This window comes from Bombina bombina, chromosome 5 (genome assembly GCF_027579735.1).
Source record: "Bombina bombina isolate aBomBom1 chromosome 5, aBomBom1.pri, whole genome shotgun sequence".
Taxonomy (NCBI): Eukaryota; Metazoa; Chordata; class Amphibia; order Anura; family Bombinatoridae; genus Bombina; species Bombina bombina.
In genome coordinates, this window is record NC_069503.1 from 578,601,967 (window position 1) to 578,619,017 (window position 17,051).

Below are 17,051 nucleotides of genomic sequence, written 5' to 3' on the forward strand. Positions count from 1 at the left end.
CTATCAGGCCAGTGTCACACAGCATATACTCTGGTTCATTGCTCTGTGCCAGCCAGCAGCCACCAGTGTTAATATCCGTTTATAACATTATTTTTAATTAAAAAAAAAAAAACACAAAAAAATATTTTTCTAGTGTAATCTAATTACATTTACTATTATGCCTGTGTCTGTCAGGCTCACTCAGCATTAATATACCTCTTTTTTTTTCAGTCTTTTGGTTAATTGGTCTGTGCCAGGCAGCCACCCACCCAGCACTCATATCTATTTTTCTTTCACCTTAATTTTAATATAAAAAAAAAAAAAGTTTAAATTTGTTTGCTAGTGTAATCTAATATAATTTTCTATCCGGCCTGTGTGTTTTGCTGACATAGAGAGCCTACTGTGTTTACTTGCTGCCCTCCCTAGTCTATGAGCCACGACTCATATATGTTTAACCTTTTTTTAATTCCCCCCCCAAAAAATAATTTCAATCATTTTTCTAGTGTAATCTAATAGTATTTTCTATCAGGCGTGTGTGTATCCGACATACAGAGCCTACTGTTTTTAATAGCTGCCCTTCCAAGGCTATCAGCCACGACTCATATGTATGTGCTTAACCTTTTTCTTAAAATTTCCAAAAAAAAGTCTTTAAATCATTATGCTAGTGTAATCTAATTGTATTTTCTATCAGGCCTGTGTCTAACTGTCTATCTGACTTACACAGCATACTGTTGTTATAATTGCTGCCCTACGTAGCAGCCAGCCAGTGCGACCACTCATAGAGTCATATGTGCATTGCACTTCTTAACATAATTTTAATATTAAAATCTAAAATTTTAAAATATTTTGCTAGTGTAATGTAACTTCATTTTCTATCAGTCCTGTGTTTTTGTCACTTACACAGCATACTGTGTTAAATTGCTGCTCTACCTACCATCCACGACTCATATCTGCCAGCCTGTCTGCCAGGCCCAAGTAGCCAATTAGTGGCACCAATCACAATTCTTGTAACAGTAATAAAAAAAAATAAAAAAACCATAATTTTTTGGACTGCAAATATTCAGTCTCCTAGTGCCATTGAATTTCATTTACCTCCTGCCTGCCACTGCCAGCCTTTTGTGCCAGGCCGTCTAGCCAACTATTTACACCAATCATAATTGTTGTCACAGTCAGACAGTATAGTTATTAATTTAAATAAAAACATTTTTTAGCGTTGATCTTAATCCTCAGTTTGCTCGTGCCTTTGAATTGCACTTTTCTACAGCCTTCCAAGCCTGTGTGCCAGGCCTACTTAAAAAATATTTACACCAATCATATTTGTTGTGACAGTATTCTAATAATTAAAAATTAAAATTTTTGGTAATAGTTGCTGTGATTTGAATCCTCAGTTTGCTGGTGCCATTGAATAGCACTTTCCTCCTGCCTTGCAGCCTGCTGTGAGCCAGGCCCCCACCTAGCCAATTGTTGTCAGCAATCATATTTCTGTTAACAGTATTTAAAAAATTGTCAATCATCACTGTTTAGACTGTCAGTAATCAGTCTCCTAGTTTCCTTGAATTGCATCTCCCTCCTGCCTGCCATCCTTTTGTGCCAGGCCGTCTTGCCAACTATTTACACCAATCCAAATATTTTGTCACAGTATAGTTACTAATTACAATTAAAAAAATCTTTATTGTTGATGATCTTAACCCTCAGTTTGCTCGTGCCTTTGAATTGCACTTTTCTACAGCCTTCCAAGCCTGTGTGCCAGGCCTACTTAAAAAATATTTACACCAATCATATTTGTTGTGACAGTATTCTAATAATTAAAAATTAAAATTTTTGGTAATAGTTGCTGTGATTTGAATCCTCAGTTTGCTGGTGCCATTGAATAGCACTTTCCTCCTGCCTTGCAGCCTGCTGTGAGCCAGGCCCCCACCTAGCCAATTGTTGTCAGCAATCATATTTCTGTTAACATTATTTCAAAAATTGTCAATCATCACTGTTTAGACTGTCAGTAATCAGTCTCCTAGTTTCCTTGAATTGCATCTCCCTCCTGCCTGCCATCCTTTTGTGCCAGGCCGTCTTGCCAACTATTTACACCAATCCAAATATTTTGTCACAGTATAGTTACTAATTACAATTAAAAAAATCTTTATTGTTGATGATCTTAACCCTCAGTTTGCTCGTGCCTTTGAATTGCACTTTTCTACAGCCTTCCAAGCCTGTGTGCCAGGCCTACTTAAAAAATATTTACACCAATCATATTTGTTGTGACAGTATTCTAATAATTAAAAATTAAAATTTTTGGTAATAGGTGCTGTGATTTGAATCCTCAGTTTGCTGGTGCCATTGAATAGCACTTTCCTCCTGCCTTGCAGCCTGCTGTGAGCCAGGCCCCCACCTAGCCAATTGTTGTCAGCAATCATATTTCTGTTAACAGTATTTCAAAAATTGTCAATCATCACTGTTTAGACTGTCAGTAATCAGTCTCCTAGTTTCCTTGAATTGCATCTCCCTCCTGCCTGCCATCCTTTTGTGCCAGGCCGTCTTGCCAACTATTTACACCAATCCAAATATTTTGTCACAGTATAGTTACTAATTACAATTAAAAAAATCTTTATTGTTGATGATCTTAACCCTCAGTTTGCTCGTGCCTTTGAATTGCACTTTTCTACAGCCTTCCAAGCCTGTGTGCCAGGCCTACTTAAAAAATATTTACACCAATCATATTTGTTGTGACAGTATTCTAATAATTAAAAATTAAAATTTTTGGTAATAGTTGCTGTGATTTGAATCCTCAGTTTGCTGGTGCCATTGAATAGCACTTTCCTCCTGCCTTGCAGCCTGCTGTGAGCCAGGCCCCCACTTAGCCAATTGTTGTCAGCAATCATATTTCTGTTAACAGTGTTTAAAAAATTGTCAATCATCGATGTTTAGACTGTCAGTAATCAGTCTCCTAGTTTCCTTGAATTGCATCTCCCTCCTGCCTGCCATCCTTTTGTGCCAGGCCGTCTTGCCATCTATTTACACCAATCCTAATTGTTGTCACAGTATAGTTACTAATTAAAATTAAAAAAAATCTTGATTGTTGATCTTAATCCTCTTTTTGCTTGTGCCATTGAATTGCACTTTTCTACTGCCTGCGAGCCTGTGTGCCAGGCCCAACTATCCAATTAGTGCTAGCAATCATATTTCTTTTAACAGTATTGCAAAATTTGTCAATCAACACTGTTTTGACTGTCAATCTGCAGTCTACTAGTGCCCTTGAATTGCATTTTCCTCCTGCCTGCCTGCGTGCCTGTGTGCCAGTCCCAACTAGCCAATTAGTGCCACCACTCATATTTATTGTAACAGGATTGGAATTTTTGTTAATCATAACTGTTTTGACTGTGATTCTTCAGTCTCCTAGTGCCATTGAATTGCAGTTTCCTTTCTCCCAGCGTGTGTGCCAGACAGGCCCATTTGCCAAATAGTGCCAAACAATCATATTTGTTGCCACAGTACTAGTAATATTTCAAAAAATTAACAATTTGTGATTTTTAAAACATCTGTCTTTTTTGTTGTCAGTCTCACAGCGTATACTGTGACCACTTTCACAGTGCCACCACTCAATTGGTGTAATAGTATTGTTAGTGTCCATTTAAAAAAAAATGACAGGCAGAGGCAGGCCGCCCTGCAGGTTCCGTGGTCGTGGTGCTGTGATTCCTTTAGACCCTACAAATATGCACATTGTTCAGACGCCGGGTGCCAGGGGGGATGCAAAAACTTCTGAGGAGGACCTAGTTGAATGGCTAACACAGGAAACCCAATCTTCTTCAGCTTCCGCTGCTAGTCCTCCTAACCTTGACGCACCATCTACATCCAGCTGTGCTTTGGGCAGGTCTCAAGTGACCAGTGCCACTCCGCCGCCTGTCGCCACCACCAACACTAGCACCACAGCCGCTTCACTTGATCTGTCACAGGAGTTATTGGCACATCATTTTGAAGAAATGAGTGATGCGCAACCATCATTGACAGAGGATGTAGATAATAGTGATCAGTCTCAGTCAGGCAGCATTACCGACATGGTGGTACGGTGTGATGATGATGATGATGTTGTACCCGCTGCTGCTTCCTTTCTTGATGTTTCAGATACAAGTGAAGCGGTTGATGATGATGTGTCGGTGGATGTCACGTGGGTGCCTGCTAGAAGAGAAGAAGAAGAGGGGGAAAGTTCAGATGGGGAGACAGAGAGGAGGAGGAGACGATTTGGAAGCACTGGGAGGTCGTCTCAAGGAGCTAGTGGCACAGTCAGACAGCATGCATCGTCACCAGGGGTCAGCCAGACAGCCCGTCGACGCCCATCAACGCATGCTGTTGCCACCACCAGAATGCCGTCATCGCAGAGCTCAGCAGTGTGGCATTTTTTTTGTGTGTCTGCCTCTGACAACAGCGATGCCATTTGCAACCTATGCCAAAAGAAACTGAGTCGTGGGAAGTCCAACAGCCACCTAGGTACAACTGCTTTGCGAAGGCACATGGTCTCCCATCACAAAGGCTGATGGGAAGAACACATGAGTAGAAGCAGCACACAAAGTGAAAGCCGCCCTCCTCCTCCTGCTCCAGCATCTTCAGCCACATCAACCAGTGCTGTCCTCCTTGCCCCCTCTCAACCATCCTCCACTCAGTCTCTCTTACGTAGCAGTTCCTGGTCATCTGCTCACAGTCAGGTGTCTGTCAAGGACATGTTTGAGCGTAAGAAGCCAATTTCTCAAAGTCACCCCCTTGCCCGGTGTCTGACAGCTGGCTTGTCTGAACTCTTAGCCCGCCAGCTTTTACCATACAATCTGGTGGAGTCTGATGCTTTCAAAAAATTTGTATCTATTGGGACACCGCAGTGGAAGGTACCTGGCAGAAATTTATTTTCACAAAAGGCAATCCCAAACCTGTACTCTGTTGTGAGAAAGGAAGTTATGGCATGTCTGGCACACAACGTTGGGGCAAGGGTCCATATGACCACGGATAGCTGGTCTGCAAAGCATGGTCAGGGCAGGTATATCACCTACACTGCACATTGGGTAAACCTGCTGACTTCTGACAAGCATGGAATGCGTGGCTCTGCAGAAGAGTTGGTGACACCGCCACGACTTGCAGGCAGGCCTGCTGCTACCTCCTCTACTCCTCCTACTCCATCCTCTTCCATAACCTCTTCCTCGGCTGAGTCCTCTTCAACTTCTGCGTCTTGCTCCACATCTATGGCACCCCCCCAGCTCCCCAGGTACTATGCTACATCCCAGGTACGGCAGTGTCACGCCGTCTTGGGGTTGACTTGCCTGAAAGCGGAGAGTCACACCGCACCAGCACTCCTGACCGCCCTGAACGCACAGGTGGATCAGTGGCTGACTCCGCACCAACTGGAGATTGGCAAGGTTGTTTCTGACAATGGAAGTAATTTGGTGGCGGCATTGAAATTGGGCAAGTTGACACATGTGCCGTGCATGGCACATGTGTGTAATCTAATTGTACAACGATTTGTCCATAATTACCCAGGCTTACAGGACGTCCTGAAGCAGGCCAGGAAGGTGTGTGGCCATTTCAGGCGTTCCTACACGGCCATGGCGCACTTGTCTGATATCCAGCGTTGAAACAACCTGCCAGTGAGGCGCTTGATTTACGACAGCCCGACACAGGGGAATTCAACACTCCTAATGTTTGACCGCCTGCTCCAACAAGAAAAAGCTGTTAATGAGTATTTGTATGACCGGGGTGCTAGGACAGCCTCTGGGGAGCTGAGGATATTTTTGCCAAATTACTGGACGCTCATGCGCAATGCCTGTAGGCTCATGCGTCCTTTTGAGGAGGTGACAAACCTTGTCAGTCGCACCGAAGGCACCATCAGCGATATCATACCATTTGTTTTCTTCCTGGAGCTTGCCCTGCGAAGAGTGCTGGATCAGGCAGTAGATGAGCGTGAAGAGGAAGCGGGAGAGTTGTGGTGTCCATCACCCCCGCAAACAGCCGAATCAGCATTGCTTGCTGGACCTGCGGCAACGCAGGAAGAGGATTGTGAGGAAGAGGAGTCAGAGGAGGAATGTGGCTTTGGGGAGGATGAGGAGGAGGAAGACCGAGCACAACAGTCATCCCAGGGTGCTCGTTGTTGTCACCTCTCTGGTACCCGTGGTGTTGTACGTGGCTGGGGGGAAGAAGATACCATCAGTGAGATCAGTGAGGAGGAGGAACGCGACATGATTAGCTCAGCATCCAACCTTGTTCAAATGGGTTCTTTCATGCTGTCGTGCCTGTTGAGGGACCCTCGTATAAAAAAGCTGAAGGAGAACGACCTGTACTGGGTGTCCACGCTCCTCGACCCCCGGTATAAGCATAAAGTGCCTGAAATGTTACCAAATTCCCGCAAGTCGGAAAGGATGGAGCATTTTCATACTAAATTAAAAACTATGCTTTACACAGCGTATAAGGGTGATGTCACAGCACCACGGGAATGTAACAGGGGAAGAGATGAAATTAATCCTCCTCCTCCCACGACCACGGCGGCAAGGACCGGGCGCTTTCCTGACATCTTGTTGATGGAGGACATGCGTACCTTTTTAACTCCCATGCACCATCAGAGCCTTTCGGGATCCAGCCTTAGATAAAGACTCAACCGACAGGTAGCAGACTACCTAGCTTTAACTGCGGATCTCGACACTCTCAGGAGCGATGGACCCCTTGACTACTGGGTGTGCAGGCTGGACTTGTGGCCTGAGCTATCCCAATTTGCAATGGAACTTCTGGCCTGCCCCGCTTCAAGTGTCCTGTCCGAAAGGACTTTTAGTGCAGCAGGAGGTTTTGTCACTGAGAAGAGAAGTCGCCTAGGTCAAAAAAGCCTTGACTATCTCACTTTTATAAAAATGAATGAGGGCTGGATCCCGAAGGGACTGACATTGGGCGATACATTTGAATAAAAAACTACTGATGATGATATGAGCTGCCTTGGGCTACAACTGGTACACAGGCTGGCCTTTTTTTTTTGGTTATAAAGACGGAGGACTTGCTTGACTTATCCGCCAACAACTAGTGTTCAAGCCACAAGCTTTTAGGGCACTTTATAAATGTTTTACAAACATCGATTTTTCTGGCCGCTGCTACAGCAGTTGCTACAACAATACCCCAATTTTTCAGTCATTTGTACATTCCTAATTTTTCTGGCCTCTGCTGCATCTCTGTGGGTACAAAACTCAAATAAAAAAAATAAGGCACATAACACTAGTGATTAAACTGTTACGAATTGTACAACTTTACACACCACTCATATCCGGTGGACCATTCAATTGAACGCAAAATGCAACAAATTTGAAAGAGTAGGACCGACCAAGCATCTTTATCCGTCTCTTGGTTGCTCTAAATTATCTCTGTGTTCCATCTATGCCATACCTGTACTCTATTGTGCAAAAGGGTGGCATATGTTGTGTTTCATGCTGTTGTGCCTGTTGCGGGTCGTGGCCCATGATATAAAAAGGCTGAAGGAGAACGACCTGTAGTAATGGGTGCCCCATCCAGTTTTTAGAAAAATGTTCCTGGTTCCTCTCAATTATCTTTGGGTTTCTAAAATGGATGCCATACCTGTACTCGCTTGTGCAAAAGGATGGCATATGTGGTGGTGTTTCCTGCAGTTGTTTCTGTTGAGGGTGCTGGACCCTCTTATAAAAAAGCTGAAGGAGAACGACCTGGAGTGGGAGTCCAAGCATGGTTTTTGGGGCTATTTCACTTTTACAAACAATTATCTGTGGGTTTCACAAATCAATGCCGTACCAGTACTCTATTGTTCCAAAGTATGCCATATGTTCTCTTTCCTGCTGGTATTTTGTTTGAGGGTCCTGGACACTCTTATAAAAAGGCCTAAGGTGAAAGAGGTGTACTGGGTGTCCACTCATTTTTATTTTCTATTTCTCATTTGACCAAAATGATCTCTGGTTTTGTAAAATCAATGCCGTACCTGTACTCTATTGTTCAAAAGGATGCCATACGTCCTCTTTCCTGCTGGTGTTTTTTTTTTTGAGTGTCCAGGACCCTCTTATAAAAAGGCCTAAGGAGAAAGAGGTGTACTGGTTGGCCACTCATTTTTATTTTTCTATTTAACAATTGACCAAAATGATCTCTGGGTTTGTAAAATCAATGCTGTACCTGTACTCTATTGTTCAAAAGGATGCCATACGTCCTCTTTCCTGCTGGTGTTTTTTTGAGGGTCCAGGGCCCTCTTATAAAAAGGGCTAAGGAGAAAGAGGTGTACTGGCTGTCCATCGAATCATTTTTTTGATTCAAATTTACATTTTAAAAAAATTTCTATGGGTTTCTAAAATCTATGCCTTTCCTGTACTCTATTGTTCAAAAGTATGCCATATTTCCTCTTTCCTGCTGGTTTTTTGTTTGAGGGTCCTGGACCCTCTTATAAAAAGGCCTTATGGATAAAGAATTGTACTGGGTGTCCATCCAATCATTTTTTTTAATTAAAATTCACGGTTGCAACAAATTATCCCCGGGTTTCTAAAAACAATGCCTTTCCTATAATCTTTTTTTCACAAAGGATGCCATATGTCCTCTTTCCTACTGCTGGTTTTGTTGAGTGTCCTGGAGCCTCTGCTAAAAAGGCCTAAGGATAAAGAAGTGTACTGGGTGTCCAATCAATGTTTTTTTTCTATTTCCCGGGTCATATAACTGATCTCTGTGTTTCTAAAATCAATGCCTTTCCTGTAATCTAATTTTCAAAAGTATGCCATATGTCCTCTTTCCTGCTGGTGTTTTTTTGAGGGTCCAGGACCCTCTTATAAAAAGGCCTAAGGAGAAAGAGGTGTACTGGGTGTCCATCGAATCATTTTTTTGATTCAAATTTACATTTGCAAAAAATTATCTATGGGTTTCTAAAATCAATGCCTTTCCTGTACTCTTACTCTATTGTTCAAAAGTATGCCATATGTCCCCTTTCCTGCTGGTGTTTTGTTTGAGGGTCCTGGACCCTCTTATAAAAAGGCAGAGGGAGAAAGAATTGTACTGGGTGTCCATCCAATCATTTTTTTGATTCAAATTCATGGTTGCAACAAATTTTCCCCGGGTTTCTAAAATCAATGCCTTTCCTATAATCTTTTTTTCACAAAGGATGCCATATGTCCTCTTTCCTACTGCTGGTTTTGTTGAGTGTCCTGGAGCCTCTGCTAAAAAGGCCTAAGGATAAAGAAGTGTAATGGGTGTCTATTCAATGTTTTTTTAGATTTCCCGGTTGTAACAAATTTTTTCTGTCTTTCAAAAATCAATGCCTTTCCTGTAATCTATTTTTCAAAAGGATGCCATATGTCCTCTTTCATGCTGTTCTTTCTGTTGAGGCTCCGGGACACTCTTCTAAAAAGGCCTAAGGATAAAGAAGTGTACTGGGTGTATAATCTATGTTTTTTTAGATTTCACGGTTGCAACTAATGATCTCTGTGTTTCTAAAATCAATGCCTTTCCTGTAATCTAATTTTCTAAAGGATGCCATATGTCATCTTTCATGCTGCTGGTTTTGTGGAGGGTCCTGGAGCCTCTGATAAAAAGGCCTAAGGATAAAGAAGTGTACTGGGTGTATAATCTATGTTTTTTTAGATTTCACGGTTGCAACTAATGATCTCTGTGTTTCTAAAATCAATGCCTTTCCTGTAATCTATTTTTCAAAAGGATGCCATATGTCCCCTTTCATGCTGTTCTTTCTGTTGATGCTCCGGGACACTCTTCTAAAAAGGCCTAAGGATAAAGAAGTGTACTGGGTGTATAATCTATGTTTTTTTTAGATTTCACGGTTGCAACTAATGATCTCTGTGTTTCTAAAATCCATGCCTTTCCTGTAATCTAATTTTCTAAAGGATGCCATATGTCCTCTTTCATGCTGCTGGTTTTGTGGAGGGTCCTGGAGCCTCTGCTAAAAAGGTCTAAGGATAAATAAGTGTACTGGGTGTATAATCTATGTTTTTTTAGATTTCACGGTTGCAACTAATGATCTCTGTGTTTCTAAAATCAATGCCTTTCCTGTAATCTAATTTTCTAAAGGATGCCATATGTCCTCTTTCATGCTGCTGGTTTTGTGGAGGGTCCTGGAGCCTCTGCTAAAAAGGCCTAAGGATAAATAAGTGTACTTGGTGTATAATCAAAGTTTTTTGTGATTTCACGGTTGCAACTAATGATCTCTGTGTTTCTAAAATCAATGCCTTTCCTGTAATCTAATTTTCTAAAGGATGCCATATGTCCTCTTTCAAGCTGCTGGTTTTGTGGAGGGTCCTGGAGCCTCTGCTAAAAAGGCCTAAGGATAAAGAAGTGTACTGGGTGTATAATCTATGTTTTTTTAGATTTCACGTTTGCAAAAAATTATCCACGGGTTTCTAAAATCAATGCCTTTCCAGTAATCTATTATTCACAAGGATGCCATATGTACTTTTTGATGCTGTTGTTTCGGTTGAGGCTCCGGGAGCCTCTTATTAAAAAGGCCTAATGAAAAATAAGTGTACTGGGTGTCTAATCAATGTTTTTTTCGATTTACCGTTTGCAACTAATGATCTCTGTGTTTCTGAAATCAATGCCTTTCCTATAATCATTTTTTCCAAAGGATGCCATATGTCCTCTTTCCTGCTGCTGGTTTTGTCGAGGGTCCTGGAACCTCTGCTGCGCATAATAAAGAAAAAAATAAATAATTTAACTTGACTTAATAACTGACGCATGACTTCAGGAGTCAGGTGTGGTCGTAGGTAGTGGTTGTTGTTAGCAGATTATTTTTATTGCAAATTGCAATTGCCACAGCGTGCATAAAATGTGCGTCACTAGTCCAAATTTTTATTATTTTTTTTTTTCATTCAGGATTAGTTTGGGGTACGGCGCAATAATGGAAAGGCAAAAAACAGGTCTCGGTACCCGTTGATATAAGGGGTGACTACTAGTGCTTTTACCAGGCTCCTCTTGGATAGCCCCAGAAAGTGTGAGTATGAATCCCAAAAAGAAAATTAAATTAAGGTTGAAAAATTGCTCATAAGTAAATTGTAAGACCTGGAGCTCCTCAAACACACGTCCTACCGCAACAGGTATAGGCTCCGCCCACCCAAATCTTACCTTTTTAATGCCAATTGATATTGCCACAGCTGGAATAACAGTAACTAATATGTGCGTCACCACAGTCTCAGAATCTATTGTCGGATGTATACAAAAACAACAATAAAGAATTCCTTTTGGGGCGCAAAGAGATGGCTACCGGAACACTCCAGGAACTTCACAAAAGTGGCTGTCTTGTGTTTCTGGTGATGTTGTAGACATCTGGGTAGTGTACAGGGAGGGCAAAAATCCTCTCCATCGGCACTCTTCTGTAGCTCCGGGAGAAATATCAATAATCCGCCGGTTATTGTTATAACTTTACAGCTTAGATCAATAATACGACAACTACATTTAAGGTTACAACTTCAATTGCTGTATTAATGATCCCGGAGGTGGAATAGGACAATTAAGGCCTGTAGCGGCGGCGACCTAACAGGCAACGTCTCCCCCCTGGACTCCAGGGGTGTCTAGCCAGAACTGATTAACTCATCTACCTACTACAAACTTGTGGATTACTACAAACCTTTCTTATTATATATAGGCATAAGCCCTCAAATAACGCAATCACACAGCAGGCGCAGACGCCGGCATCAGCCAGTTACCATGTGGGTCGAGGACTCATCAGCCGCTATGGATATCCGGCTCGCTAAAATTGAAGCCCTGCTGCAAGCACTGATAGACAAAGCCCCTTCGGAACAAGACATACAGTTTCTTATGGAAAAAGCAGGAGCCACTAAAGTTGTAGAGTCAATGCCGCAGCAACCCGCAAGGAACGACTCTGTTTTAATCCTGAAGCTCGAGGAAGACGGACGAATTACCAAGCTGAGCGACAGAGCACCTCAACTGCCAGGCAACAGCCTTAGCATAACCTTGTCGCTAGCAACTAAAGGCAATATACGTGGAGAAGTGGACACTCTGATCTGGCATAACAAGCAGGTCACAAACCTCTACCCAACTTCGGATCTACCTAACCAGAGAAACATTGGCATTTCTAAAATGGCGCCCGAAGCAGCATTGAGCAGTCCCCAGATGGGGAAACCGAGTATAACTCCCCCAAAAGACGACATTAGCAGGCAGAGCAAATCTTCTACATTTACCAAGTTTGCAGCTCCTGTCGGTTCAGAGAAACCTTATATATGGGCAAGAGGGGATTTAAAGTTACCGTGGCCGCCACGTGGCTCCAAGGTAGAGACGGATCTGGAGACTTTCAACACATTTACCCTGCTTATGTCTCCGGATGGTAAGCTAAACAGTATTTGGCATATGGCTGGCAGCGAGGCCTGGTGTGACTCCTCAGGGACTGCGAACCACGTTAAAACATCTCCCGACACTGCCACTGTTAGACATAAGATGCTACTGAGGGGAGAAGTACAATCTTGCCCAGATACCTCGCTGACTGGCATGCTTAAACTTTCTAGGGGTTGACAGCGCACCTGAATTACATATTTAATAACAGACTTTCAGTGAGTTATCATTGTTGATATGTTTTGAAATGTTAGATGAACCGTTTAGACTTGTAACAAATGTTTGTTCTGTGGCTTGGTAGTTTTGAATCTGTGCTCAATAATACATATGTGAAGCTGGCTCAGTGTATGGGGATTAGAACTGCGGGGGGGGGGAGGTAGCCTGGTAGCGGAGAGAGGGCTGTGTGGTGTGCTGTTAACCATATTTAAGGCGTATATATCAAACACACATCTTGTCGCCTCGCTCGCGGCCGACGGCCGCGGTGGCGGGCGGGGGGGACATGTATCTATTTTATAAATGAGTTGCCGCCATTTGTTAGTCACTGAGTGCGCCCGGCAGCGCAACATTGAGCCTTCCCCTGCCCGCAGCGCCCTTTCTATATTATTGCTCAGTTGATCGTTCTGCTTATAACCCACTGCTGCAAGCCCATCCAAATACCCCAGGGCCCTGACATTATAGGAAAGAACTGGGTTACCCTACACTACCGGAATGCATACTTCCTTAACAGTATGAGTGTTCCTTCCCTATGGTTGGTCTGAACAAACTCATTGTGAAGCCTACCTAAATGTATCTGAGGCTTAGTATAGCATCCACATTCCTAAATCTTGTCATGTTTTTGTTTTTTCTCTTTATACGAAAACAACAGTAGTAGATAATATGTATAAGATCTCTGGCTATTTGTGTCTCTACTGACATAAGTTCTTCTGTGTTGTTTTGTCTTTTTCTGTTTTTTATGTTGCATCCTACCCCTGCATACCCCCACAATTGTTTAAAAGTGATTTTGTTTAAGGCCCAAAAGTGGTCTGAAATGCTAATTCGGGGGAGATAAGTAAGAGGTACACTGAACTAGAAAATGTGCTTCTAAATCATGAGCCCCAGCATGGAGTATGGAGGACAGACATTATTAGCATTATGTACTTTTTTGCTCAAAGCTTCTTTATGATCAACATAGGGGATCAACTTAATGATATATTGTATAATGACATTTTTGGAGTGTGCAATGTACTTGCAATATATGACGTGTACCACTGAAAAAAAAAAAAAAAAAAAAAAAAAAAATCCTCTCCATCTCTGTGCACCACAGGACAGGACGTCCTTGTCATCCATAAGCACATGAAATTGCTGGCATTTTCGTTGCTTCAAGAAGTTCAGTTTTTGTGGTGATAGTACAGAATTAAATAAACTTTGGTTTCCTACCATACTCAAGACAATCTTGTAGTTCAAGCTTCGGACTTGCTGTGGGAAACAGTGGGCTGTCCATAGCAGGAAGATGATTTAGACAGAAGTAACGGGCTCTGCTTGCAGGTGACACATGTTTATCATCAATCAGCAAAGGGGTTGCGTGCAGAATATGGCTGATGGCCCCTTATTCACATGTTTGTCCAGAGCAACAACATTTGCAAACAGCCAGAAGAGAGGTCGGTTCTCACCAGCCTTAAGTTGAGCTTCAATTACCAAATGCTGATATTCAATAAATAGACAAACAGTGCCTTAAAAAACACATTTGCAATATGGATTCACCAGAGCAAGGTCATTGCTAGTATTTCCCACAATAACAAAATTAAAATGACATAACTCCGCAATCTTCCCCTTCACATTATTATTGACACACTCCATTGTACTCCTATGCCCACCTCCCTGCTCTTGTTTTTGTTGAGGGTCCTGGAGCCTCTGCTAAAAAGGCCTATGGATAAATAAGTGAACTGGGTGTCTAATCAATGTTTTTTTATATTTCACGGGTCATATAAATGATCTGTGGGATTCTAAAATCAATGCCTTTCCTGTAATCTATTATTCAAAAGGATGACATATGTCCTCTTTCATGCTGTTGTTTCTGTTGAGGCTCCGGGACCCTCGTATTAAAAAGGACTAAGGATAAAGAAGTGTACTGGGTGTCCAATCATTTTTTATTTCTATTTCACGGGTCATATAAATGATCTCTGTGTTTCTAAAATCAATGCCTTTCCTGTAATCTAATTTACAAAAGTATGCCATATGTCCTCTTTCCTGCTGCTGGTTTTGTTGAGGGTCCTGGAGCCTATGCTTAAAAGGCCTAAGGATAAAGAAGTGTACTGGGTGTCTAATCTATGTTTTTTTTAGATTTCATGGTTGCAAAAAATTATCCACAGGTTTCTAAAATCAATGCCTTTCCTGTAATCTATTATTCAAAAGGATGACATATCTCCTCTTTCATGCTGTTGTTTCATTTGAGGCTCCGGGACCCTCGTATTAAAAAGGCCTGAGGATAAATAATTGTGTAACGGGTATCTAATGAATTTTTTTTTTATTTCACGGGTCATATAAATGATCTCTGGGATTCTAAAATCAATGCCTTTCCTGTAATCTATTATTCAAAAGGATGACAGTACTACCAAAATACAGCCAATGAAGGGCCTTAGGAAGACTGAGCCAAGGTTGGATTGTAGTATTTGGTTAGGCTAATCATGATGGCCATGTAGACCACCACCACCGAGAATCCTGGAAGTAACAGGGATGATGAGATGAAAGAGCTAAGAATGGTAGAACTTGAAACAACAGAGTTAGCCATGGGTGTTAGTGCAAAACCGCTTGGCTTTTTTTTGGCTTTGGGTGCGGCTATTCATGCAGGCCATATAGAGCTGACAACATTCAGTGTCGTATCAGCTATTAAACTAATAAGAACAGTACTACCAAAATACAGACAATGAAGGGAGCTTTAGGAAGACTGAGCCAAGGTTGGATTGTAGTATTTGGTTAGGCTAATCATGATGGCCATGTAGACCACCACCACCGAGAGTCCTGGAAGTAACAGGGATGATGAGATGAAAGAGCTAAGAATAGTAGAACTTGAAACAACAGAGTTAGCCATGGGTGTTAGTGCAAAACCGCTTGGCTTTTTTCTGGCTTTGGGTGCGGCTATTCATGCAGGACATATAGAGCTGACAACATTCGGTGTCGTATCAGCTATTAAACTAATAAGAACAGTATCACCAAAATACAGCCAATGAAGGGCCTTAGGAAGACTGAGCCAAGGTTGGATTGTAGTATTTGGTTAGGCTAATCATGATGGCCATGTAGACCACCACCACCGAGAGTCCTGGAAGTAACAGGGATGATGAGATGAAAGAGCTAAGAATAGTAGAACTTGAAATAACAGAGTTAGCCATGGGTGTAAGTGCAAAACTGCTTGGCTTTTTTTTGGCTTTGGGTGCGGCTATTCATGCAGGCCATATAAAGCTGACAACATTCGGTGTCGTATCAGCTATTAAACTAATAAGAACAGTACTACCAAAATACAGCCAATGAAGGGCCTTAGGAAGACTGAGCCAAGGTTGGATTGTAGTTTTTGGTTAGGCTAATCATGATGGCATTGTAGACCACCACCACCGAGAGTCCTGTAAGTAACAGGGATGATGAGATGAAAGTGCTAAGAATAGTACTACTTGAAACAACAGAGTTAGCCATGGGTGTTAATCCAAGACCGCTTGGATTTATTTTTGTATTGGGTGCGGCTAATCATGCAGGCCATATAGAGCTGCCACCATTCGGTGTTGTATCAGCTATAAAAATAATAAGAACTGTACTATCAAAATACAGACAATGAAGGGCCTATGAAGACTGAGCAAAGGTTGGATTCTAGTATTTTGTTCGGCTAATCATGATGGACATGTAGACCGCCCGTAACAGGGATGAAAGTGGTAAGAATAGTACTAATTGAAACAACCGAGTTAGCCATGGGTGTTAGTCTAAGACCACTCAGCTTTTTTTGGGTTTGGGTGCAGCTAATCATGAAGGCCAGATAGACCTGCCACCATTTGGTGTTGTAACAGGTATGAAAATGCAAAGAACAGTACTACTTAACACAACCTACTTACCATGGGTCCCAGAGCATATGTTTGGTTGTTATATTTTGTAAGGGTAATCATGCAGGCCATATAGACCTCCACCGATAGGGTGAGTATGAGTAACAGCTATTAAAATGCGAAGGACATTACTAATTAACACAACATAGTTACCATGGGTCGCAGACCAAGAGCAGATGTCTTATTATTATATTTTGAGGGAGAAGGAACTGAAAGAGTTCTGTGACATATGCTTTAAGTTGTTCTTGTGAGACCTCCTCTGGGATCCCACGTATTCGCAGATTGTTCCTCCGGCCTCGATTTTCGAGGTCTTCTATTTTATCAGATAGGCTTTGAAGCATTGAGTCATGTATAGACAGTTGGTTAGAGTTTGTACTGACCATGTTGTTAAGATGGTCTTGGCCGTCCTCCAAAAATTCCATTCTAGAGCCTAGTTCGTTAAGGTCTTTCTTTAAATCTTTAATCTCATCTTTGATGAACTTTTTTAGTGATTCAATGTCTGATTTAGATGGGAGGCCAGCAATCTGCGATTGTATAGACTGTAAAGGGTCCTGTGTAGAAGCAGGAGCCGGGATGGTGGGTGCTGGTTCTTGAGAGTGCATAGTTTCTGGAACTGATGGTTCGTGTGGATGAAAAAATGAAGAAACTGATGGCCCCAACTGTTTGTTTTGCTTGTCTGACTTATTGCCTTTTCTGCTGGTCATG